The following is a 26,557-nucleotide window of genomic DNA, read 5'->3' as shown; positions in this document are numbered from 1 at the left end:
CAAAAGCAGCCACCCTACAACCCTGAGCAAGGCCCCAGATGTCTGGAACGTGCCGCAGGAGGGAGGGAGAGAGGGAGCGACTTTTTAAAAATCACACGTGTTTTGGTGTTCATCTGTAAGACGGGGAGACCCACTACTTATCCTGCCAACATCACGGTCGGCCGGCTCGGGTACCTTTGACAGTTTCTTCCTCTCTGGACCCTGAAGTCCTTGTCCTCAAAGTAAGCCTAAGTGCCTGTGCCAGGGTCCTGCGGGAGGACTTAAGGGAGAGAGAATGTCCTCCGTGCTGAGTACAGGGCCCAGCGCCACGTCCACGATGCGTGTGGATGACTCTCCCCCAGGGCCCCTTTCCACACCTGTAACACACGGCAGCAGAGACGGCATCCCGTTTCCGTCCAGAGCCCCAAACCAGAACCTGGGCCTGATGTATTTTTGTACAAAGCACCTCTCAGATCTGAATCCTACCTCAGAATGTTTCTTCAGACTTTGCATTTTCAGGACATGCTTAGATTTGCTTCAACTAATTTGCTGCATGAACTGTGGCAACGCACTTAACGATAGTAACAAATAAAGGCGTGATTTCTACCACTATTCAGTGCATTGTCGTTTAAACATCCTTTCAGGTCAGTTACATCGCTCGGTCAACAGACAAGTCCCTCCTCATTTACAGACGAGGAAACCGAGGCACGGGGATGGCACACTAAGTCCCAAGCATTGGTGTACGTGATTGTCCTAAGCCACGCCCTGCAGTGAGGGCCACGCCCTGTGAATCCCTGGCCAGACACACATCATCGCAGACGCTCACCGCACCCTGCTACCTTGCTTGTCAAGACCTCAGGTTCCTGGTATGGAAGATTCCTGAATCCCCAGACACTGCCCTGCCCAGACAGGACCCAGCCGCGGCCAGGACCACTGCAGGCTGACACACTGGCTGGTACGTATCTCCAGGCCTCGCCACTCCAGCTAGAGGAGGATTCAGAGATGGGAAATCCAAGCAGTGTCTAAAGTGACTTCTGAGGATGCAGTGTTTTATTCATCATAAAAGGCATCGTAAGTGCCAGCCCTGTAAAAAGCAGCAGACCTTGCAGCAGAAATATGAAGACAAATGAAACGCAGTCTCTCGATCAGGAGCGAACGGTTAGTAGGGAGGCAGACATACATTTGCAGAGGTGGATGGTGCTGCAACAGAGCTGAGTGCCAGGCCCCAAGGGAGGGCAGGGAAAGCGTGAGACCTGGCACCTCCCGGAGTGGGAGGAGAGTCCCCGGCTGGGGAGGGAGGCCAGGGCACCCTGGATGAGCGCGGGGTGGTGAGTGTGGGGCTTGCACGGGACTCCTGAGCACCTCAGCAGGCTGACAGTATGAGCGCAGCATGGCAGGGGCCGGGGCTCAGGCAGGAAGGTGGGCAAGGGTCAGCTGACACCACGCCACGTCCCCAGCAGGGAGTTGCCTCAATAAACCATGTTTATGGGCCATCATGAAACCAAGGAAAATTGTGTTCCTGAAGAATCACAAGACAAGCGCTTACTATATCGTGGGGAAAAGACAGGCTACGAAAGAATGTAAGAAAGGTCACAACGGGATCCTGATTTTGTGTAAATGAACTGGATTCTGCCATCACTGAGGGTGAGGATGTGGACGGCGAGGACGTCATCCCTGGGAGGTGGGATAAGAGTAATTAAAAACATCATCTTTTTCATACTTTTCTAAAATGAACATGTTATTTTTGTAGGGGTAACAGATGCTATCGCAGCAGGAAAGAAACCCCATTCCTGGGAAGCCGGCCGGCTAGCCGAGAGCGGCAGCAGGTGGCCTCAGGATGAAAGCAGAGGGGATGAGGGCCTGAGCGCACAGGGACAGCGACGGGGCGAGCAGGGCCCTGCCACGGGGGACACAGTCGATGCCCGTAGGATCGCTGGTGCGAACGAGTGGGACGGGCATGGTCCACGCAGGGAACGGCACACAGCCAGGCTGGAACAGGGTAAAAACGAGGTGATGCTGGAACAGGCTCTGGAACAGGCCCTGGCGGATGGGGAGGGCTGTGGGTGGAAACACTCCGAAGGCAGAGGGTGAAGTGGAAACGTTAGCATAGATGGCACGTGTCATTCCCGAGGCCAGGAGGCTTTCTAACTGACTGAGGCGCGGGGCGATGGAGCCCCAGACCGCACGGGGCGGAGCCAGCACCGCAGTCACCGCCGCGGCCCCGGCGTCCGCTACGGTGCCTGCTCGGCTCAGACAGCAGACAAGGCGAGAAGAGAGGGCCACTTCCTGAGCCGCTCTGCATCTTTGGGGATTTGAAAACAGAGACATCAAACTTGCAGGAGATTGATTCAGCCAGAAAAATCTTTCAGGAATCTGGCTTAACATTGAAAACGCCCCAGCCATTAAGACACGAATAGGAATGCCCTTAACAGTATGGAGCAGGCATTGGGGGCCACAAAGAAATTCCTGAACGAAAACAATAAAGCAGAGCCCCTCCCCACCATGTTCTGCCTGCAAGTCTTTCTCTGGGAGCTGCCCCGTCTACCCCTCCAGCCAGTGGTCCCCCCATGGAAATCCTATGAGGACACCAAAGAGTAGTTGGTCTTTTGAAACAGTCTGTTTTTATGGAAAAGCTGTTAAATTGCAATCCCGTGAGACATGGAGTGTTACCCCACATTACTTTCTGGAGGCGAAAGGAGAAATGAGGCAGTTGAGCGAAGTGTCATGTCTCCCTGGCCGACCTCCCCTCCATTCCTCCAGTCTCTCCACACAGGCAAGGAGCATCCCCTGCTCTCTGGGTCCTGGGACAGAGGCACCAAGAAAACATGGTCTCTACACTCAAAGGACTGGAAGAGAGAGATGGACAGGAGGGCAGGTAACTCTGCCATACGGTGCTGAGTGCTCTACATGGGGGACGTGTCCTGGGAGCTGGAGAATGAGCAAAGCCCAGGTGGAGGCCGGGACGAGGTGATGCCTCGGCTGCGCACCACACCTGAAGAGGTGAGCGGGGTAGAAGTGGCATGCGGATGGAGAGGGCACGGGGGGGGGGGGTGCTAGAACTGCCATGGGGGCCAGAGAGCGGCTCAGGAGACGGGGCGGGGGAGGCAGGTACAGGGTGCCAGGTGGGGCTGCAGGACAGAGCACCAGCCACGACCTTGAGCCCGCCTCCCAGGCCTCTTCCTGGAGGGTCCTCTTCAGGCTCCTGGGCCTGCAGGCGTAAAGAGGACAGAGGGGTCCTGACTCTGACCCGTGTCGCCCCAGCCCCATGAGCTTTTGTGCCCCCAGTGGCTGCAGGCAGGAAAGCGCTCGCCTGTTCTCATGGGCCAGATCAGTCTGATCACATCTAATAACAGCTCACTCGGTGCTGCCGAAGTACCTTCAAATCCTAAATCCTGGGACTGGAAAGCAATCTCCAAGTTCAGGGGGTCGATGACGATGCCCCAGGGCCCGGGAATCAGGGGAGCAGCAGGCGGCAGGCTGAGGCTCGTGGCTGCCTCTGGTGGTAACCCCACCGCAGCCTGTGTGCACAGAGCAGGGACGGAGCAGCCTCGGGCAGACAGCTGACCTGCAGATGTGGCTCCGAGCTGCCTGCCTCCTGACTTGCCAAGAGAATCAGAAACTAGATGGAAACTAAAATTTCTGTATTTTTTTAAACAGTGGCTCAATTTTTTTTTTAACACGAGACAGTCAAGTGTATCTGTGAGCTGGACCCTCCGTCTAGGATTCTCTGACAGGTCGTCTGGTTGGCACGTGACTTCCTGCGAGGATCTGTGGACGCCCCCTCCCCCCACCAGCCTACACAGGGAGCTCCATTACTGACCAGAAGTCTCCCTTATTGCTGAACAGCTCTGTCAGTCAAGTTTTTAATACATCTTCTCCGCCATCTCCCTATATATTGCCACAAATCACTGGACAGAGAAACAGGGATGAAATCAAACCTGAAGTGTGTTTCAGTTGGGGAGCGTTTGCCATCTTCTGTTCCACCCTACGTGCCCGTCTACATCATCTTCATCTCACATGTCACACTGGGAAAATCTCACAGTGCCACATGGAAGGAAACGCAGCCTCATAATGAAGTGGAGGGGTGGTGAAAAATAAACATGTGAATGAATCAGACGGCACAGCCAGAGCACACGGGACAAGGCAGAGGGGGAGCCCAGACTCGGAGGGACTGCGGACCTCCGTTCAGATGAGCCAAGGGGACTGTGGTCACTCAGCTGTGCCACACCACATGGCTGGTGGGGACACAGTGGGACCGCACTCCATCCAGGCCTCACCAAGGGCAGGAAGGGCAGTTCCACTGTCAGTCAAGGAGCCAGGACCACATCAGCCCAGAGAGGGTGCGAGCACCGTGAAAAGCCCCCCTTCCCCTCCCCAACTCACAGCTCGAGAGAGCACTGGGAGTCAGGGTCCAGCGTCACCCTCCTCTGACCACCCTCACTGCCTGGAGGCAAGAGGCGGACTTGCTCCCCTGCTACACCCACGGAGGCTGTGTCTCCGCAGAGAAGCGAGGCCAAAGGAGTCAGGGAAGGGGCCGAGGCTGTGTCTGCTCCCAAGCACTCACAAAAGCCAACTATGCAGGCTGGGTGTTCACAGCAGCCAGTGAAGGGGCCCTGGAGTGGCATGTCCTATCCCGGTCCTCACCAAGAGATGACAGAGGCGGGACTCACAAGGCTGGTGTTCTGGCAGGCCCAGATCACTCGGCGGGGGAGCAGTGAATGGGAACGCCGGTCTAGGCCTCAGCCCCAGAGGGCAGTGCAGCAGGGCACAGAGGCCGGCACAGCACCAGGGAGATGCTGTCTGTCTGTCCCCAGGGAGTGGGAGAGGTGTCCCCCATGTCCCTCAGCCCCTCTCAGGGAGGGCTGCCAGCTGAGACAGGACGTGCAGCGCATACCCACCATGACAGGACCCCAGGAACGAGACCCCGGCAGGGTGAAGATGGAAGCATCAGAGCAGGGGTGGATGGTCCAGCAGGGCCAGCATCCTGAGGCCAGGAAGTGGTGCTGAGAATGCCACCCCAACCTGGGAATGAGGGATTCGGGTAAGCCTCTCTCACCCCACGGACAGGCCGGGCCCGAGCTGCAGACTGGAAGAGCAGGAGCGAAATCAGGGAACCGGCACTGCAGGAGGGCAGGCAGTCCCTCATCCCACGAAGCCTTAGCAAAGGCAAGGAGAACCTTGGTTGGCAGTTAACATCACAACACAATTTTACAGCAGGATGAAAGGAATCTTCCAGGCCCAGTCACGGCTGTGACAAACCACAGAGAGCGTGGCTAGAACTGTCGCCAGCTGGTGGTCCCAGACGTGACCAACTGTGATCATGAAGGCAAAATAAAAACATTTCAGATGAAGGAAAACGAAGAAGCCGTCACCAGCACAGCTCTTCTGCAAGCAACGCTGAAGGAAGGTCTGCAGGTTGAAGGGAAGTGGCACCAGATGGAACTGGATACCAAGTAAAAGTGAAGACCAGCAGAAGTACTAAATACTTGGGCAAATACTGAACACTTTTTCCTCTTATTTCTTTTAAACACATAGGACTTCTTAAAGCAAACACTTTAAAAATATCTCATGTGGTTGCCAGCGTGTAAAGATTTAACACACATGACCTGGACGGCATGAAGGGTGGCGTGGGTCAAGTCAGCCCAGACGGCTGCAGTTTCCACATTTTATACAAAATGATATACTCTTAACTTCAAGTAGATCGTGAAAAATGAAGATTGTACATTGTAATCCCTAGAGCCCACCCCAAAAAATGTAGAGTACAGGGAAAACGGCAGCAGGGTAGCTGCATGTGTGTGTATGCAGCTGGCTGCCTGGCTGGATACCAGGCGTTGCTACAATAGACAAAAAAGCAAAATTCAACTGAATGTTGTCTGTGAGGGATGCAACCTAAATATAAAAGCATATGGCAGGTTCAAGGAAACGGACTGAACAAGCTTGCCAAGCAAGCGGTGCGGCTGTATTACCACACGGGAGTGGCTGTATTACTATCACGTGAAAGTATCTTTCAAGACAAAGAGTATTCACGGAGACAAGGAGGAAAGGCCCCAATAGTACAGACACGAGTCCACGAGCAGGACACAGTCATCATAAGTGTGCAGGTGCAACGAGCACCTCACAATATAAAAACAGAAACTGTCTGCAAGGAAAAGGGGTCGCACGCAGACAATCCCACAACCGCAACTGGAGGCTTTAAGCGCTCGCTCTCACTCTCGCTCTCGGAATTGATCATTAAGACCAAAAAAGAGAAAAAGAAAAATCAGGGAGACACAAGAGAATGGAACAGTGCTATCAATCACTTAGCTGGCACTTAGGGAACACCACAGCAGACGACGCCGGAACACACACTGCTTCCGAGTGAGCAAACTACACTCGCCAAGGTGGAATACACTGGGCCGTAAACAAGACGGACACCACACAGCGTACGCACTAAAGCCGAGCTGGTGATACGCATTCCAAGGCTTTTAGGGGCAAGTGTGCTAGTGCTTGCCATTTACTTTAAAATGTACGAACAAAATATGAATTAATAGATGGGTAAAAAAGTGAATATATAAACAGAAATGCAATAAAGCAAGTATAGCAGAATATTAATGACAGACTCTAAGTGGTGGGTATACCAGTCCTCATTATAAAATCCTCTTAACTTTGCTACATGTTTGAGAATTTTCATAGTAAAGGTTGAAAACTTCCACTTTTTTTAAAATGGAAGTCATCTCAGAATACTTAGACATGAACGGACATTGTCAATCCCTAAGAGGGGGAAATGGCTGCACAGTATTTCCCCCACTTATCCGTCTCAAGAACCAGCTGCCCCTACCTTTAGGAAAGATCTCAAGGAAACAGAAGCACAAAGATTCTACTGGCACAGCACAACCTTGTGTCAGGTGGACCTGATCCTCATTCCAACGTCAGAGATTCCTCGCTATGGAGTTACTTCTGCTTTCTGAGCCTTGGCTCCATCATCTGTAAAATGGGGCCATACTTGTGTCTACTTGAAGGATTATTTGGGGATTAAATGAGACCAAGGATGTCAAAAGCCTACCTCAACATCTGGCACGTCGCAGGCAGCTGATAATCTTCAGCGACCCTCTCCCTTCCCTTTCCGGGCCTGCGGTGACATGCTCGGAGCTTTGCCTCTTAGCCCTTTCTTTAGCAGTGCTGTTCAAAATAAATGGTAGAGGGGAAAGGAGGAGAAAGAGCAATCACTTAGCAATGCGTCTCGGTGTCCCCGGGGCCAGGCGGCAACCGCGTTCTCAGGGCGGCTCCAGCACAAGGGAAGACGAGAGGCAGACCGACAAGGGCTTGATGTGGAAGCACCCACAGCATCTTGCAGGGAACAGGCAGGCCTGGCTGGGCGAAGAAGGGTTTTCCTACCCTGTGTGAGCACGTGGAGAGAAACGAGCTCGTCGTGAGACTGCAGGGCTTCCAAGCGTCCACTTGGCACGTCGCCAACCAGGGTATTGTAGCAAAACAGGGTGGCATCATCAGTGAAATGTCCGCACCATGGGCAAGGAAGGAGATGAACTACATACAAGCACGTGTCGGCTGCTGTAAATGTTCGAACACCTCAGGTGGACTTAAAGGGGTTTCCACCATCTTCATAAAGCACCAGGTACTAATGTCCATTGACGCCACCGCATAGCCTGTAACAAGTGGAGACGTGGATCTGGCACCACAGAAGGCCCTGGGAAAAGCCACGGTACCCGCCCCTCAGCCTCAGGAGCGAAGGGTGTGAGGACAACAGCGAGCCAGGACCGCACGTCCCCAGACCTCTCCTGCCTCAATGGAAACGAAGTCATGCTTCGTCCCTCTTGAGAAATAAAGTTCTGATTGTTCCCCTTAAAAATTGTTCTCAAGGGTACAGAGCTTCAGTCATAAGACAAGTAAGTTCTGGGGCTCCGATGTTCGGCACGGTGACTAGAGAACAACACTGGATTGAGTACTTGAAATTTGCTAAGAAAGCAGGTAGGCCTGAAGTGCTCCCATCACACCGCAGAAAAGGTGGGGAGGGACCAGTCAGGAGTTTGGGATTGACAGGCACACACTACTATATATAAAACAGACAAACAAGGGCCTACTGCACAGCACGGGGAACTATACTCAACATCTTACAATAACCGATGATGGAAAAAAATCTAAAAAAGCGTATGTTATCTCTGAAGCACTTTGCTACACAACTGAAACTAACGCAACACTGTAATCAACTATACCTCAAGTAAAAACAGTTAACCGCCTGAAATGACGGGCCTGTGGCGACCACTTCACAATGTACACGTGTATCAAAACGCCACACTGCACACCTTAACATACACAGTTTTTACGTGTCAATTACACCTCAGCGAAGGTGGGAGAAGAAAGAGGACAAGGGAAAAGCAGGCTGGGCCTGGCCACGGGTGACTCCTCTCCAGGTGAAGGGCGAGGTCACTGCGTCCAGCGTGCTCAGGGACAAGGCCAGAGTGGATCTGCCACTTTCACAACTAGAAACCAGGACTCGAACTCGATCTACTGCGGAAAGTCAGGGAGCCGCCCAGGAAGCGGGCCGCTTCACGGGCCGAGGTCTGACACTCACAGGTAACAGCCGGCCGCAAACCCACGGCTGCTCTTCACCACGCCGTGGCCGGCTCCAAGGTCACTCTCTCTAAGTCCACACTGAAGGGCTGAGACAGGACAGGACAGAAGAGGGACACAGAAAGACAGTCTAAAGGCCAGAGCATTAATAGCCATTAGTCAACCACTTCAACAGCGATGCAACTGAAGAAAAGACGCCCCCTGGAGCCTTTCAGGCCAAGAGGCAAGAGAATGGACATCGTCGTCACCGCATCTACCATGCACAGTCAGGAAGGGAGGTGCTCCTGCCACCTCTGTGGCCACAGCTCAAGCACATGTCACCAGGCTCACCAAAAGCGTATTTTATAGAGGACGAACTTCCTCTTCTAATTTCCTTCTTTCTGAGGAGCAGGAGGCAGGGAAGGGACCACCCCTCCAGGCTTACAACCTGGGGACACTCCTGGCTTTCTCTCTAGGCCACAACGTCAACTGTTACTAAATTCAGTCTCAAAACGGCTGCCGCTGTTCCTTCCAAATTCTTGCGGCTAAAGCTCTGCTCCGTTTTACTTTAAACTCAGCTGTATCACTAGGAGACATGCCCGTGCACTGGTGCCGGGCGCACGGCTTTACGCTCTGCGCTGCATCCAGTCTCCACCAGAAGCCCGTGAGGCCCTTCTTTTTCTTCTTGCTGCAGAAGCAGCAGCCGCTTGGGGGTTAGGTGACTTGCCAAGTCAAACAGTTACATAAGCGACAAAACATGGAAGGCTAAGGTAGAATAAACAAATTGGACCCGAAAGGGTGAGCATTTACAGGCAAGCAGCTGGGATCATCCAAGGGCTCTCCCTAGGAACAGTGAACAAAGAGTGTGCCAAGGAAACCCATCGGGAGGGAGTGAGGTGCCACGAAAATGGGACAAGAGGAAATAAAAAGGCAGTTGTGAACATTCGGGGTGCCTATGCTGAGAACAAGGTATGACAAGACAGGCGGGAAGTCAGAGAGGGGCTGAGGCATGGCTGGGGCCGCTCCCTGTGCAGGGCGATGGTGGCAGTAAGGACATCACCCTTAAATGATTAACTGAGCACGTGCCGTGAACCAAGAGCACCAGGCATCAGAACCCATCAGTTCTCTCTACCCCAACAAGTACATGCCGCTGTCAACCACGCTCTACAGATGACAGAACTCAGGGTTAAAAGGTCAGTTAACGTCCCAAGGTCCCGCTGTTTGGAAGAGCAGGGTTTGAATCCGAGGAGTCCACGGGGCCATCATGCCTGCTGCCTGCCATGAGGAGCCAAGGGACGGCAAGGATGGGAGCCCCGGGTCTGGAGACAGACGAAGTGCTGGGACAACTGGTTATCTGTGTGGAACCAGGTGAACTTTGATCTGCATTTTGCACTGTGTACAACAGTGAACTCAAAAGGGATCACAGATCTAGATGTAAAACCTAAAACTATAAAATTTCTAGAAATACACATAAGAGAAGATCTTCATGGCCTTGAGTCAGGCAGAGATTTCCGAGATACAACACCGAAGGAACACACTCATTAATTGGGCTTCAACAAAATTAAAAACTTCTGCTCAAAGGACACTTGAAAAGATGAGCTAGATTGGAGTAAGTACTTGCAAATCATGTATCTAATTACATGCTTTTGTATCTCTAGAATACATAAAGATCTCAAAACTCAACAAACAACCCATTTTTGAAAATAAAGGAGGGGAGGGTATAGCTCAAGTGGTAGGTCACACGCTTAGCATGCACAAGGTCCTGGGTTCAATCCCCAGAACTGCCTCTAAAACTAAATAAATGAATGAATAAATAAATAAAGACATAAACCTAATCACCACCACCCCGAAAGAAAGAAAAGAAAGGATTCAAACATACAATTCACCAAGAAAAGTTACAGAAGGCAGACAAGCACATGAAAAGATGCTCACTGGCCATTAGGGAGGGCCGCATCTCTGCACACACCTACCAGAACGGCCACGGTGCAAGTGACGGGTCGTGTCAAACACTGGGGGGTGCGGAGAAACTGCTGGTGCCTCCGACGACGTGGGTAAACCTCAAAATAATTATGCTGAGTGACAGGGGCCACACACAGAAATGAGTGCATCCTACTTGAGCCATTTCTACATAACCTAGAAAGCGCAGTGTAATCTGCAGTGACAGGAAGTGCAGGGGCTACCTGGGCACTGGGCTGCGGCAGGGGCGTCCCAGGGGCACGTGGAAACTTCGGGGCACGACGGATTTGTTCATCATCTCAGCTGTGGGGATGGTCCTGGGGGTCTAAACATACGCCCAAACTTACCAGATTGTATACTTTACATGCAGTTTACTTTACGTCATGGACTGAATGTGTGTGTCCCTCCACATTCACAGGTTGAAGTGCATCAACCCAATGTGATGAGTGTATTTGGAGGGGGGGGCCTTTGGGAGGTGACTAGAGTTAAATGAGGTCATCAGGGTGGGGCCCTAATGATGAGATTCATGTCCTTACAAGGGGAGACACCAAAGACCTCACCCTCTCTGTCTCTCCCCGCTCCCCCGCCACACACACTGAGAAAGGCCAGGTGCCAGCCAGGAGGACAGCTCTCGCCGGGGGTGAACTGGCTGGCCCCTGACCCTCCACTCCCAGCTTCCAGACTGTGAGAAGTAAATTTCTGCTGCTTAAGCCCCCCAGTCTGCAGTATTTTGTCATGGTAGCTCGAGCTAACACGGCTGCTAAAAATCAGTGTAAGTGTCTTGTAAATCATCTAAATGACCACCTTGTAAGAAGATACTGCCATGTAACCTCAGCACGCACACTTGCATTTGTGTCTGTGATTACACCGTGCAGGTATGAGTGCTTCCACGGTCACCCACTAACGACACAAGAACCAAGGTGGCTGCACACACCACTTGGTGCTCAAATGGCACCGTGCCTGTCAGTGGCAGCTTCCCCTGGTTTGAATGAAAACAACGTTGAGAACATAGATCCATCCCCTTGCTCACGGAGGTATGCTAAAATCAAAGGAGCCAGCTCTGCAGTTGTCAATAATATGTTCACCTTTCTATTAGCAATTTAGTTTGACCAAAACATCTTGTCAGGTTAATCTGATCATGTTATTTGTGTTGGTCTTATCATTTGGGACATACATAATTTGGAAGAGTGGTTCCACAAATATAAGTGCCATCAGCTGAAGGATTCTGTATCTAATTTTATGCAAATGAATATTTAAATTATTTTATTATGGTATTAATCACACCAGCAGTGGGGAATCAAAGGATGCTTGGCCACTGTTTACCTCATCCGGTTGCCTCCCAATTTCTTGTGCCCTTTTTCTCATAACAATAACAAAGGAACAACCCAGACAAGAAATGAGCCTGAAAAAGCAACCTGTGAGCCTTGCTTGCGTGACCTCAGGTGGAGGGTGTCGTGCTACCCAGGAGGACACTTCCTCGAGGGCCCTTCTCCCCAGCGGCCACAGGAGGGTTGGAGCAGAAAGCCCAGACAGGACTCCGGATCATCAACCATCAAACTGGGGTGGCACCACACGACGTGGAAGGTGCCCGAGTGTTCCCGGAACCTGTCCCCGGCGGCGGGGTTCTGGCGTCCACGGCTCCCCGTGTGCTGCCCTGGACACAGAAACTCGGTTTCACATGGCAACGGAGAAGCTGTGCGGACCACTTCAGTCCATCGCACATGCCTGAAGGGCCACAGAGAACTGCAGTTACTTAACCCAGGAAACATGAAAATCTAAGTCATTCATTCAAGGAAGAATAAATTCTGCTCTTGAATAGATTGGGGAAGAAGAACTTGAAGACCTGGTTCTTCCCCTCTGGGCTCCTCGCCCCTCACTAACCCCCCGGTGTCCCCACATGGCCTCCACATCCCTCAGATTCCTCTACATGATGCTGTGGCCGGTGCCAAATTCACCTGAGGGTTCCCTCTGTGTCCAGCCAACCGTGATGGGGTCACGGTGCCGGGACAGCGTCTGCGGTACCATGGGGGCCCGACACTCCTAAACCGGAACCTGCGGGCTAGTCGTGTCCGCACGTGGCCCTGGCTCTGGGGTACGGTGTCAGGGTCGGGGTGGGGTCCCGGCTCTGCACTGAACCAGGTCTTCTCACCCCGCAGAGCACTGGGAAGGGGCTGGGGGTGGCCTCCACCCGGAAGGAAAGCACGTGGGCTTGAGGCTGGCGCGGGCAGGGCAGGGCCGGGCGTGGGCATCACCTCTGGTTGGTTAAAAACCACCGCCCCCCTAATTAGCCCAGAAAAGGCATGTGGGGTTTCAGAGCCAGCGACAGTGAACCGGGGCACTGAAGGGCACTTCCGGAGAGCGCCTCTGAGCGGCAGAGAAGCCAGCTTCCTCAGAGTCCGCAAACTCTCGCTCCACAGAGTGTGCCGTGTGCTCTGAAAACTCGTTGTCCCGTAACGTCGCCAGGTCAGAAGACTCCCCTCACAGCAGCTAAAAATAGCCAACACATTCCAATTAGTCCCAACAGCAAGCACCGCCTCTGTCCGCAGGAGCTCGGCAGGCGCAGGCCCAGAGAGTTGCCATGGAAACAGCACAGCGAGGAAGGCGCGTGGGCAAGAAGGGCTGAGGTCTCCGGGGACCCGGGGACCCGGGGCAGGACGGGCGGGGGTACTAAGGCTGCCTGACACACGCTTCCTCCCAACACCTGTCTCAGGCAATCAGCATACAACCGAATGCTCTCGTGTGCAAGTCAGACTTTCCTTTTTAAAATAACTGAGGGGATAAGCGGATGAACCGGAGAGCACATGCCTGGAGCCTGGCAGGAGGGTAGCAGGGACCCGTCCCACACCAATCGCGTGGCCCCGGGCAGACAGCGCGCTGTCCTGGTTTCCTCAGTGACAAACAGGGTGTTGTGTGACGATGGGCTGTGCCCTTCTGGGGCCTAGTAGGCGTGGCTCTCTGTGTAGCTGGGCACGCGCAGAAAGAGGAGGACGATGGGCTGGCAGGTGCCCGGGGACAGGTGCGTCTCAGAGCAGCAGCTCAGTCGCAGCCAATGGGCCAGCTCACTCATCTTCTAAGCCGGACGGAGAAGTTAGGTGCCACGCTGGGCAGGCCCCACACACCGCTCTGCTCGTCTTGGGCTGAACCGACTGCAGACTAAAGGCAGCCCGGCATCCGAGGCGGGGCCTGCCAACTGCCTCAGCCCCCACGTCCCAGTGCCGCCCATCATCCCCTCCAAAGACCCCGTGTTCCACCCTGTATCCTAGCATCTGGCATCTGTCTGCCCCCCCAATAGACAGTGAACTTTCAAGAGCAGAGACGAGATCTTCTGTTACTGAGTCCAGAACACCATCTCACATCCTCTTAACTCATGTCTGAGGGATGGCAGGAGAAGGGAAGGAAGGTGGAAGACCTGTGAGCAACACGAAGGTGTTTAGACTTCACTGCAAAGGAAAAGAGGAGCTCTCCAAGCATTTTAAGTGGGACACTAACGACAAACCTACACAGTGATCCGAAGTGGGAGGGCAGGCTGGATGGAGAAGCCCCTGTTCAGTCAACAGATGGAAGGAGCCTAAACACGAGAATAACATCCAGATGGAGAGCTGAAGACAGAGGGCACCCCGAAGGCTGGTGTCCCAGCGGCAAAATGCACAGTGAGAAGTCAGGCAGAGGGCACAGAGGCAGCTGGAAAAAGCCACCTCCACACACCAAAGGGGCTGCCAAGAGCTGCCCATCGGCTACACAAACCTCCCCACTTCAGGAGATGACACAGAGGCAGCCAGTTAACGTTGCTATGCCGCCCTAGGATGCTGGAGGCGGCTTCCGTGGCTGAGCAAACACCAGTGGAAAAGACTCCACAGCCAGTGAAAGGGAGAAAGTGGAGTGGAAAGCCGAGCTCAGCAGCTGTACAGCTGCAATCTCCCCCAAGGGAGCACTGACCCAAGAGCTGCCTCTCTGAACACGCTGGGAACGGGCAGTCTGCATCTCCAAAGACTCCCACGCAGGGGGACGTCCCTGGGTCAGCAATGCAAGATGCCCTGAGGTGGGCAGGTATCAAGTTCAAATCCGCCCCAAAAAAAGCATGAAGACGCCAGGTCCCCAGAAACACACGGCACTCCCGGTGGACAAACGGTGAGCACAGCGGAATGCACACAAAGCACAAAACCACCAAAACGGGAGAAGTGAACATGGTGGCTCTGGAAAACTCAAACACACCTGGCCGTGCAATGTGGTGAGGGTTTTTGAAAGAATTACTTGCATATATCTCAAATAGTAATACTCTACTCACATCAGAAAAACTGAAGCCCAGAAGGAAAAGATTCCGCCACGATTCTTTTGCTGTGAGCACTGGGTTACATTTCCTTCAGTCACATGAGCACCTGCGAGTCTTATTTACGTGAGTTGATTTGGATGCACTGTGTAGCATATTATAAATACCAGTTATGTCCTGTCCCTTCCACGTGTTAAGCAGTGGACATTTACCCAGGTTGCAGGAAGGACCCTCAGGTCCTCTGAAGTCTGGACCTGAAGGTGGGTGCCATGTCTCAGTCCTGATCCTGGGAAATGGACTTCAGATTCTCCCAGCCTGGTGGAAGCATCAGTGGATGTCCACCATGCGGCAGACAGGCAGACCCAAAGCCGGGGGGTCTGGTGCAGTGACGAAACTGGGAGGATCCACAACTCCAAGGACGGCCCCAGAGCTTCTGTAAGAACCTGGCCCCATCGGGGGGGTCTTGGCAGCAGCCCGGGGCCATCCTGGCCCTTGCAGACCGAGGCGTCTGGGCCCCCCGCTCGGGGTGTGGGGTTTCCTTCACTCTCACTGAGGACCATGCCCTCCCTCACCTGCTGGCATCACAATCCCTGCTGTGACAACAGCGTGGCACGACCAGTTCTATAAAAGCATAATTTCTGATAACTGCGTAACAGTCAATTATACACACGTCCCATAATTCACTAATCGTGCTCTACTGTGGGACATTTGGTTTCTAAAAATAATACAGAAACAAGCAAACTTGTGTCCAACACCCAGTCTGCAGTTTCGATTTATTTCCATCAGGCAGCTTCCTAGCAGAGATTCACTCACTCACTGGCTCAAAAACTCCCAAGGCTCTTTGTTACATGTTACCAAATGGCTTTGTGACATGGCTGCAGCGGAAAGGCACGTTTACGTTCATGGAAACGGACATTTCACAGCAGAACATCCAAAGTGGATGGGAGAAGGACCCCAGGGCCGAGGCCTGCTCCTCTAAAGTTCCTGAATCCCTGCAGACCACAGGGAGCCGTGCCCCCCAGGGAACGAGGAGGGGATGGGAAGGCAGGTTGACCCTGACCAATGCTCTCAAGGTCCCCTGGTGAGGCGCCCCTCCAGCAGTTGTGAGCCCCAGATGCAGGGGAAGGGCCAGGCCTCAGAAGCACAAAGATCTGGTTGTGAGCCCCATTCCCAGGCCTAGCAGCTGATTCCTTAAGGGTATTAGGCAGGTGATGTCAGTCCTTGTGCCCCAAGCCCTCCAGGGCCTCCCTGGCTCCGAGGCAAATCCTCAGTCTCTCCCGCTCCCGGACACCTGTGACACCTGTGCGGCTCTGACCTGTGTTCCCCCACCCCCGCTACTCAGCGGCCTGCAGAGCACTTCGCAGCGCCTGAGGCCGCCAGCAATTAAGCCCCTGGAGGGCAGGCTCGGCTCTGGTTCATGGTAAAACCCCCAGCACCCGTACCGGCGCCTCGCGGGTACATGTAGGCAGGCCCTCCACAAGCCCTGGGGAAGCAGCGAGCGAGCACGTACAGTAACGAATCGGTGAGGATGGGCCTAACTTCTCTAAACCTCCACCACGTCTGGGAAACTGGAATAAAAGCTGCCTTCTTATGAGGATTAGATCTACTATTTCCAGATAGCCAGCAGGGGCCTGGTACAACGCAGGCGATCGCATCTCCTGGGTGGAGGGTGAGATGCCCGGGGGTGCGGGAAAGCCACATGGTAGCCCGTTCTCTAGGTATTTTACCCACAGAATGTGAAAAATTCAACCTTCCTGTCCTTTAACATGGGAACTGAGAACAGTCCACGCCTGTGACTACTGGGCGCCCCGGTAAAGTGGGGAAGAGAAAGGCCCTTCCTTCTGACACCAGCAGGCCTGGGCCAGGGCTGACCACACACGCCCGATCCAGGCAGGCAGCTCGACGTCTACAGGCCTCTGTGTCCATATCTGTAAAAGGTGGTGCCCCGGCCCCCGCCAGAACAAGGGCTCCGGTGAAGGTGAGACTCGTAGGCAGAGCCTGGTGCCGGGTCCCGCTGAGGGGAGGCCCAAAGGTGGGCAGCGCTCACCATCATGGTGCTCTGCACCCAAAGGTACGAGCCCCGGTGCCCGCGCCCTGCATCCCCAAGTATCCACTGCAATCCTGACAAAGTTCACTACTTAACGGGCCCTTAGAAACTGAGAAGCTGACCAAATACAGAACTAGAGGTAGCCCTGGCAACAGTCAGCTTGTGACGTTTGAACCTTAAGGCTCTGGCCTCAGGAAGCAGAAGCTTTAAGGGCCTGGGGCTCAGAACCCAGGATTGCACATTAATGTGACGACAGCACCGGCGAGGGTTGCCAGCCGCTCACACACACGCCCCCACCGCGTCGGCAATGCCGTGAGACTCGGGGCAGGTACTGTTCTGCCTGTTTGGCAATCGGGGAATTGAGGCTGCAGGAGAGGAGTCCAAGACGAGCCGTGGACCCTGGAGCCAGCACCCAGCCCGCACCCCAGCCCCCGCCACGCTGCACACACACCGTGCCTTACCTGCTCTGTGAGTTTCCTGTTGTTGCAACAAATGACCACAAACTCAGCTGCTTATAGCACAGATTGTTATTTCGCAGTCCTGGAAGTCATGGGTCTAAAAATGGGCCTGCGTTTCTTCTGGGGGCTCGAGAGGAGGACCTGTCTTCTTGACTCTTCCAGCTCCTGGAGGCTGTGTGTACCCCTTGGCTCACAGCCCCACACCCCTCCAGCCTCTCCACCAGTTGTCACATCTCCTCCTCTCACTCTGGCCCCACTACCTCCCTCTTTCCCTTACAAGGAGCCTTGTAATGACACTGGCCCACCTGGACACTCCAGGCGCAGTAGACAGAACGTTTGTGTCCCTCCCAAATTCACATGTTGAAACTCTAGCTCCAGTGTGATGGTATACGGAGGCAGGGCCTCCAGGAGGTGATAAGGTAATGGGGGGAGGAGGGTAATGATGGGGTTAGTGCCCTTATGAGAGCAGGCCCAAGAGCTACCAGGCCTCTTTCCACCACATGAGAATACAATGAGCAGGTGGCCATCTGCAACCCAGAAGAGGGCCCACTAGACCCCGACCATGCTGGCATCCTGACCTCAGTCTTCCAGCCTCCTGGACTCTGAGAAGTTAATTTCTATTGTTTCTAAGCCACCTAGTCCATGTACTTTGTCATAGCAGCCCGAAGGGACCAAGACACCAGGATAACCTCCCATCTTGCCGTCCTTAACTTAATCACATCTGCGAAGTTCCTTCTGCCATATAAGGGAATATTCACTATTTCTGGGGATTAGGACGGGGACATCTGGGGGCAGGGGGAGCATTATCCTGCCTAACACCCTTGTTAACCATGTGTATTGCACTGAGCCCTGGGGAGAGAGAAAATGTGGAAGGCGTGGCCCCGCTCCCGGAGCCCCCACCTCCTGGGGAGAGACACCCGTAGACACACAGTCATGGCAGAGTGGAGTCTAACAGCCAGGCAGGTGCCAGGATCTGCAGGACAAGAGAAGGAGGGAGGTCTCTTAGGAGGTCGGGCAGGCCTCTGGCAGAGAGGATGCCTGGACGGGGTCTGGGAGGATGGACACATTTTCCAGGCGGACAGAAGGGAGACAACTGTTCCCGCAGGGGAAGGGGACAGCACGGAGCATCGGTCTACACTTGATCCCGGGAGTGCCCTCTCCCTCACACACCTGACTCACCCACTGCTAATAAGACACCAGTGCCCTGGGGTCTGGGAACCAGAACACCAAGTCTAGCCTGGCTCTCCCAAGTGGCCGTGAGATCCTGAAAAGGCCACTTTGCCTTCTCAGTGGCCTCAGGGTCCCCACCTGCAATGAGGGGTCAGGGCTTTGAGGATCTCAGAGAACCCCTCCCCCTTCCAACTTAAAGGTTCCAAAGTTGGGTGGAGTTAAGAAGTATTTTTCAGAATAATCATTACAAATATTCAGAAGAACTGCATTGCCAAAATGATACTAAGAGCAGTTATTTAAGAAAACAAGGAAGAGATTCAATAAGAAGAACAAACATGGCAAGACTGTGTGGCTTCAAGCACTCGGCAAATTCTGGGAAAAGCAATGTTTGATAGAAGCTGGATTTTTAATTTCTCTAAAATACTAAACATTTCTACCAAGGAACTTTGACCCCAGTGCTATTAATAGACACACTTGAGAAGATTATTCGGTGAAAGCAGCAGAAGAATGCGGCTCATAAAATTACTCAAACAGCAACGGATTTCCTCCCCGGGACTGAGCCTGGAGGGAAGCTTCACGTTATGCTGATCCAAGGAAATCAGGGCGGGTGAGGGCGAGGGCGCTCTCTGCCGCGGTCCCCAGGCTCTGCCTGCTCTGAGCTGCCCAGGCCGGAGGTAACCTAGAGTGGGCACTCCCTCCTGCACCACCAGTAACCCCAGAGCATTCGTCTGAGACCCTCAGCACCTAGGACAGAGCCTCAGACACTCAGGCCTTTAGAAAGGGTTCTTAAGAATGTTCTTGTATAGTGGGGAGGGTATAGCTCGGTGGTGGAGCACGTGCTTAGCATGCATGAGGTCCTGGGTTCAATCCCCAGTACCTCCAATAAATAAATAAACTTAATTCTGTCCCCCCAACAAAAGCAACAACAAAATAACTTAAGGAAAATGTGGCTGGTCTGCAGCGAGATGTGCTAGAGTGTGAAATGCACACCAGGTTTCAAAGGCTTAGCACCTAAATTAAACAGAAAATTTTTTTTTAAAGGAATGCTCTCGCACAGTCTGAAAAGTGCCTTCTGTAGCTGCAGTGGCTTGCTCTCTTGGAGGTCTCAGATTCTCCCTACACAGCACCCTTGAAGATCGCCTGTTCTCGGCTAAACGCCGGGGTGAAGCTGTGGGTCCTCAGGCCCCATCTCCTCTGAACAGACGGGTCTGCACACACCTCTGGGGCAGAGGCGGCTGGAGTCCCTTGCCCAAGGCTGCAGCACAAGGCCAACATGGTGGTCCTCAGGTCCCGTTCAGCAGAAACAATGCCTTCATAAATTTTCAACAGTCAGAAATGTTTATCCAGAACCAAGGTTCCCCAAGCAAAGCAGCTTCGCCTCCCGGCCGCTAGGCCCCCCTCAAGGTGTCCATCAGCATTCATCAACCACAACCTCTGCTTCCCTCTTCCAGGAACATTTCCAAAACACAAGGAGCAAATACCAACAACGCAATTACTCATAAAAAGCACGGAAGAACCCAGGGGAGAGAGGAGCCTCCTGTTAAGTCAGGAGTCTGTGTGCAGAATGCAGTGCAGGTCCGCGAGGGACGACTAACTGGAGAAAAAGAGCTGCCTTCAACCTGACCACCAGCGCGCAGCAACGAAGTAGCAGGGCGGCCCGGCATCTCGGAGGACCGTGCGCCTCCCTCCAGGCCTCCTAGCTCAGCACCCTGAGTTCTCTCAGAGGGAGGTTTTTAAAGAGAAAAAGGTCCTAGGCACACATCAATCCTGAAAAAATAATTTTTTAACATGATGCTCATAGGAGACCATGAAGAGAGTCGATCTCGACCCAATACCGGGGAGCACCCCCTCCAGGCCAGGCGCTGCGTTACAGCGAGGGTTCTAGGGCAGGTGAGACGAGGGCCCTGGCTTCGGAAGCTGGACGTGTGCAGAGGTCGTGCCATGCGGCCCAGAGCAGGACACCAGACGCCAGACGACCCGCATCGCAGGCCTCACCCGGGCTTCCTGCGTGTGCGGGGAGGGAACGTGAGGACTCTGGCCCCGCCAGCCCAGTCTCCCCGATGGGCCACAGACACGGCCCCCCTTTACCGCACAGGCACGGGCCGCCTGCTCTCAGACGGCTGAGGCTAAACAAGCAAGTCTCTAAAGCCAGCACCATGAGGCCGGCCACACACAGTCCCTTTCTGATGCCCCACGACAAAGCCCTCTGGGAGCAGAGACTGGCCTTTCCAGCCGGAGGAGCATGAGTGTGACGGGTGCTCAATGGACCCAATTAAGGTAACAAGGGGTTCACTTCCAGGCTGAGTGCACACGTGTGGCATGCAGGCTAAGTGGGGACAACTATGCCCCCTTCTCCGTACTACACGGCAGACTGCTACAAACACGGTGGGCGTTCTGGTCACGTCTTCTGAATGAATGGAGGAACGAATGAAAGGCTGCAGGGTCCGCTATAACATGACATGTTCCCATAGGAAACAGGCAACCGTCCTGAAAAGAGGGCAAAACAGTGAAGATGAAGACAGAAAAGTGCGGGAGTCTCTCTAAATGCAAGGGAGGTACCTGGACCGCTGCACTGGCCCAGCCCTGACACGCCTCCTGCAGGGCTGCCCGCCCTCGTCGCTCCTGGCTCAGGCTGTCCTGTGACTTGTTTGACCAATGAAACACAGAGGAAGCAACACAGGCCACATCTAAGCAGGACACTCCTGAGCTGTCACGTGGCCTGGCCCCTTTTCTTTACCCCCGCCACACAACCGGCATGTCTCCAGGGGACATGGGTCATGAATGAAAGCAAACGGAGCAGAGCTCAACCCACCGGTGACGCATATGAAACCTGAACAAGAAACACATCCTTCTGTTGTACCAAGTAACTAGGGTTCTGAGTCTTTTGTTTCTGCAGAGTGACTTAGCCTAAATTCAATGATACAGAAAGTGATTCAGTCCAGTCCCTACTGGGCCAGGCACTCAGCTAGGAGCTGGCACCCAGACACAATGAGGACGTGACCCCCGCCCCGGGGTGGCTCCCAGGGCAGAGAGAGACACACAGGCAAACAACAGCATCGCAGCTGTTGGAGGGCTGGAGCCCCGGGGCGGGGGGTGGGGCTGGTGCTCAGGACGAGGAGGTGCTGAGGAAGACCGGCTGCCAGGGCCCTCCACAAAGACAGAGCAGGACACCCCCAGCCCCCAACACACCATACGTTGTTTCACTAGAGTATTTCTTTCCTTCCTTTTCTGTTCCTTCTGCTATGGAACAATAACTGGAAACTGGATGATCAAAGAGGCAAAAAAGCATGCGTTGTCTTTGGCTTTTTAAAACGCACGCTGATCCTGACAGAAATAAACAGGCTCATACCATAAGATGCAGCCCTCACCCTCCTTGGTATTTACTTACCCAAAGGAGGTGGAAACTTACGTCCGCACAAAAACTCGCGCAGGGTACTTGCAGCAGCTTTACTCTTAAGTGCCCAAATTGGAAGCAACCAAGATGTCCCTCAGTAGGGAAACAGATAAATAAACTGCGGTACCTCCAACAGATTATTATTCAGTACTCAAAGGAAATGAGCTAGCAAGCCATGAAAAGACATGGAGGAACCTTAATTGCATATTGCTAAGTGACAGAAGTCAACCTAAAAAGGCTACATCCTGTACGACTCCAACAATACGACATTCTGGGAAAGGCAGGACTTAGGAGGCAGTAAAAAGCTCAGGGTGGCCCAGGGTTAGAGGGCAGGGCACAGCGCGTGTTCAGGACAGTGAACCTACCCTGCAGGATGCTGCCGGGGTTCCACACGTCTCCAAACCCACAAGACGCACGCCACCGAGAGGAAGCCCTGGTGGCAAGCATGGGCTCTGGGTGACGAAGCTGTGTTGGCGCAGGTTCACCCGCTGTAGCAAACGCGCGCCCTGCTGTGGGTGTTGATAACGGGGAGGCCGCGGAGGGAGGGACAGGGCATATGGGAATCTCTGTGCTCATCTGTCAGGCGGGATGACACGGCAGGAGGGGGCAATTGGACTTGGCCTCTGGAATCACGTGGCTGGTGGACACTGTTACTGAGTGGGAGGGAGCTCACCTCGGTGGGTGCCTCAGGACCCTGGTTTAACCCTGGCTCAGGCACGTACTGGCCGGGTCACCAGGGATGGGTCGCTTGACCTCACCAAGCCTGTCTCCTCAGTTGGCATGCAGGGGTAATGCAAGGACCGGGGGTGATATAAGAGGTCTGAAAGCCTTCTGCTAATGGGGTCAGACTAAAGCGTGCCCACATACAATGCAGAGGTGTCAGCAAGCAGTCTGTGTGGAAAGCCTCGGACGCTCCCCCTCCCCGCCCCTCCAACGCAACGGGCAGCAGGGCTCGCGCTCCGGAAGCCAGGAGAAGCTCTCTGACAGCGCTGGTTTCACGGCATCTACTGGGGGCAGGTTCCGAAGCTAGGAGGGCTTCTGAGTGAGTGCAACTTGGTGGGGGCTTTCTGCACGGACACAGGCTAGATGGCTCCGTTCCATCAGCCCCACTTCCTTTTGCTCGTGCTGCCAGTGGCCTGCACACTCTGCTCCGAGGCTGCCTGGTTACCCACGTTCCCAGCCAGACTTCAACCCTGAAGTACTTCGTTACGTGAAAAATGTATAAGCTGCAGTCTGAGGAAGGATGTAGTGGTTTTTCTGGGCCAACCATCCGTCTGCTGATAAGCCACAGCACAGCCTGGACCAGACCCCCGCCCCAGAGGACAGTCCCTGCACGTCCAGGCCCTGGGACCAGCCTGCCCCGCCTCAGGCCGACCCCACACCGCTGCCACGGACGAGGACGCTGCCCTCCTCCTTCACTTCTCCACCCACAGTGGGACCTGCGTCCCCCTTGCAGGCCAAGAAGCGGGGTGTGGGTGGCACGGGAAGCGCTTCCCTGAGCTGTGGGACTGGGCGCCAGCTATGCCCAAACAAAAGCGCAGACCCAGTGTCCCGCAGGGGGCCCCATCCCAGCTCGGCCAGCCGCCGGCTCACAGAGTTTACTGGTTGTAAGTCCGATCGGAGCTGGGAGACCAGGTCCCAGGGGCCTGAGAGCCTTCTGGAGCCCCAGAGGAATGCCCCATTTGTAGAGGACGCCTGTTCCCAGGAGACGGGGAAGAGTGTGCCTCGCCCCTGCCTCCCCCCAGGGTCTCGCTCGCAAGAGGGAAGAGATGGAAAATGGTCACACCTTCCCAGCGCCCTGCAGGTTAGAATCAGCTCCACCCAGGCCCCAGCAGGTCTGGGGAATTCACAGGGCCTGAACGACGCAGCCAGAGGCCAGACCTTCGGCTCCAGGACAACGCTCTTCATCCAAGGTCACAGGGTGGCGGTTCTGACACAGCCAGGGGGACCAGCTGCTCCGCAAGGACAGCAGCCGTGTGGCCACGGCCCCTGCTCCCTGCACGCACTCCCCCACTGGCTCCGGCCCCACGTCCCCTGCGCAAGCGAACGGCACTACCACCCACCCAGCTGCCCAGGCTAGAAACTTCCGTCTCCTTCTCCGCACCCCACACCCACACGCCCTGCCAATTCTCCCTCCGTCCGAGGGTCTGTGGATCCAGACTCCCCTCTGCTCCAAAGGGCGCCCCCCGCGCAGCCACTGTGAGCTACCTTAGGCCAGCATCCAGGCTCTCCCAGCTGTCACCCCTTCCAGACACTTCCTAAAAGGCCAATCTGACACTCTCCTGCCTCAAACCCTCCTGTGACCATCCCTTCTCCTCAAGAGACAGACATGGCTTTGACCTTGGCTCCCAGGCCCTGCTGCCCCTCCGGCCTCACCCTGGAGTCGCCTCTAGGTTCCAGCTCTGAACAACCTCCAGCCTCCACTACCCAGTGTGCTGACCTCCTGGCCCAGCACGGGCTGTTCCCTCTGCCTAAGCACCCCTGCCCCAAATCTGCCCCAGTCTGCCCAGCTCCTTCTTGGGCCTTCAAGTCTCTCTTGAGGGTCACTTCCACGGAGAAGCCACCCCGCACTCCCCCTGGGCTGGTTAGGGGACGAGCGCCTGCCTTCACTCCCCGCATCCAACCACACGCCAAGGTCGGGGGGAGGGGTGCTCTGCCCTACCCCACACCGCGAGCTGGTGGCTCTGGGCACAAAGAACGTGTCTTGGTCTCAGCTGATTCGCCAGCACCAAGCACATGTGGCAGGATGGTTGGTACACACTTCACAAGTGCTGAACGAGCCGAAGGCTGAACAAATGCCGAAGGTACCAGTTACCTGCTCTACACCCCTCACACGAAAGAACACGCCCCGTCGGCAATGCGCCCTGTGGCCACCCCTCCCCGTGCCCACGTGCCGCCACCAAAAACCGGGGAGAAGTTCTGGTGAAACACATTAAAGGAGACAAACACACTTGCCTCTAATGGCGTATAAAACCTCCGTGGCACAACCCTGACGTGAGGGGTGAGCACAAAACCTGTAGAACCAAAAAGGTAGTTCTGCATGGAACAAAAATTTATATTTGTTCTTCCCAAAGGGATAGATCTATAAAGTTAAATATAGTCTCTCTGCCACGTGACCACGATGGCAGGAAACTCAACATCCGACTGCTCTGGCAGCTGCGGGGTCAGCAGGGGAGGATCCCCACCACGGACAGACCCACGGACAGACCCATGTCCTTTCATTTAAGCCTCAGGGCAGCCCTAGAGGTAGGTGTTATTGTCCCCACTACATAGACTGGAAACTGAAGCTCCCGGAGACAGATAAATTAAGTTCCTCCATCAAGGGCACTTGAGTTCAAACTTCCTTCCGTGACATCCAGCCAGTCAGGGCTCCGGCCTCCCCAAAGCATCACCAGAGAAAAGGAAAGGAAAACATACCCCGTGCCCACTGCACAGACTCCTCTCCCAGGGCTTCATACTCATCCCTTCTGAATCCACAGGACCGTCCCGTCTTACAGATGCGGGAACAAGGCCTGGAGACGCAGAGGCAGGATGGGACCCCAGGGGTAAATTCAGTGCTCCTCCCACAGCCTTCCTCTCGCCGCCCCGGCCCTCCCTGCCCAGTTCCTGGGCCTGGAACCCTGCGGAGGGCATCTCCTGCAGGCTTCTCCTGGGGCCACCTTGCCCTCCCTCCCCATCGGCAGACCCAGATCAGCTGTTACAGATTTCAACGCCTCCTACGACACTGCAGCCCCAACTGTGCAAAACTTGTCTGAGCCAAGACCATCCTCGTCCCCTGAAAGCGTCCCATGCAGCTCACTCTCCAAGTTGGGAAGCACAGCCAAGGAAAAAGGGAGGCAGTTCTGAGTGGGCCTACATCCCAGATCTGGCACCTTTCACTACAAGCAGACACCAGTGCTGCCCGAGACAAGACCTTCTATCGACCTGCAGGTGAAGGAGCGCCAGACAAGAGCGTGGCTTCGGGGGCAGGACCTGAGCTGCCACCTGGGTGTCTGCACAGCCCGCCTGCACTGCCCAGCGTTTCTCTAACACACAGGGTCTCAAACCTCCCTGAGCATCAGAAGCGCCCAAGGGCTTGTTACACCACCACTTGCTCGGTGGGTCCCAAGAATCTGCATTTCTAGCAAGTTCCCAGGCGACGGTGTCGCTGTGGGTCCAGGGGCCACACTTGGGAACCACAGTTCCCAGGGAGGACTTCAAGCCAGTGCGGAAGCTGTCATTTATCCCGCAGGTGAAAACGGGAGAAACCCACAAGACAAACACACCTTCAAAAACACGAATCCCCCGTTAAAAATGGAGTATGAATCACTTCCTTCTGCCCAGCTTCCAAGGTCCTCTAAGATCTGGCCCAGACTAGTCCTCACTCCCCGGATACTCAGGCCACAGAAACACCCGCCCGTCCCTGAGACACCTCTCCCATCCTAAGCCGCGGTGAACTATCCGTTAGACGGGAAAATAACCCTTGTCCCGGAAAAACACATTTACGAGCTTAGGTTACTGTTAGAGGAAGCAGCTCAGCATGAGACAGACATGCTGCTCCAGCCAGTCTGTGGCAGAAAGTCCCAAACATGCTGAACTCAGCTGCTCCTGCCTGTGCCCCCAGGCCCTGAAACGGTTCCAGGGAGAGCGGGGATGCGGTCCCTCCCCTGGGGGCCACAGCCCAGTCCTGCCACGTCCAGAGTGACTGGCTCCAGGACTGCGCCAGCTCCTGGAGGCAGCTGTGAGGTTTCCCAGTCCCG

General features: G+C 54.6%; 1 protein-coding gene across 2 annotated transcripts in view; it reads right to left on the bottom strand.

Annotated features, from left to right (window-relative positions):
• TRAPPC9 (trafficking protein particle complex subunit 9) overlaps positions 1-26,557 on the bottom strand; it is a 404,385-nt gene that overhangs the window by 118,295 nt on the left and 259,533 nt on the right. The window lies entirely within an intron of this gene.

This window comes from Camelus dromedarius, chromosome 20 (genome assembly GCF_036321535.1).
Source record: "Camelus dromedarius isolate mCamDro1 chromosome 20, mCamDro1.pat, whole genome shotgun sequence".
NCBI classification, from domain to species: domain Eukaryota; kingdom Metazoa; phylum Chordata; class Mammalia; order Artiodactyla; family Camelidae; genus Camelus; species Camelus dromedarius.
The sequence above is the reverse complement of the archived record's forward strand: the minus strand, read 5'-3'. Positions and strand labels throughout refer to the sequence as shown.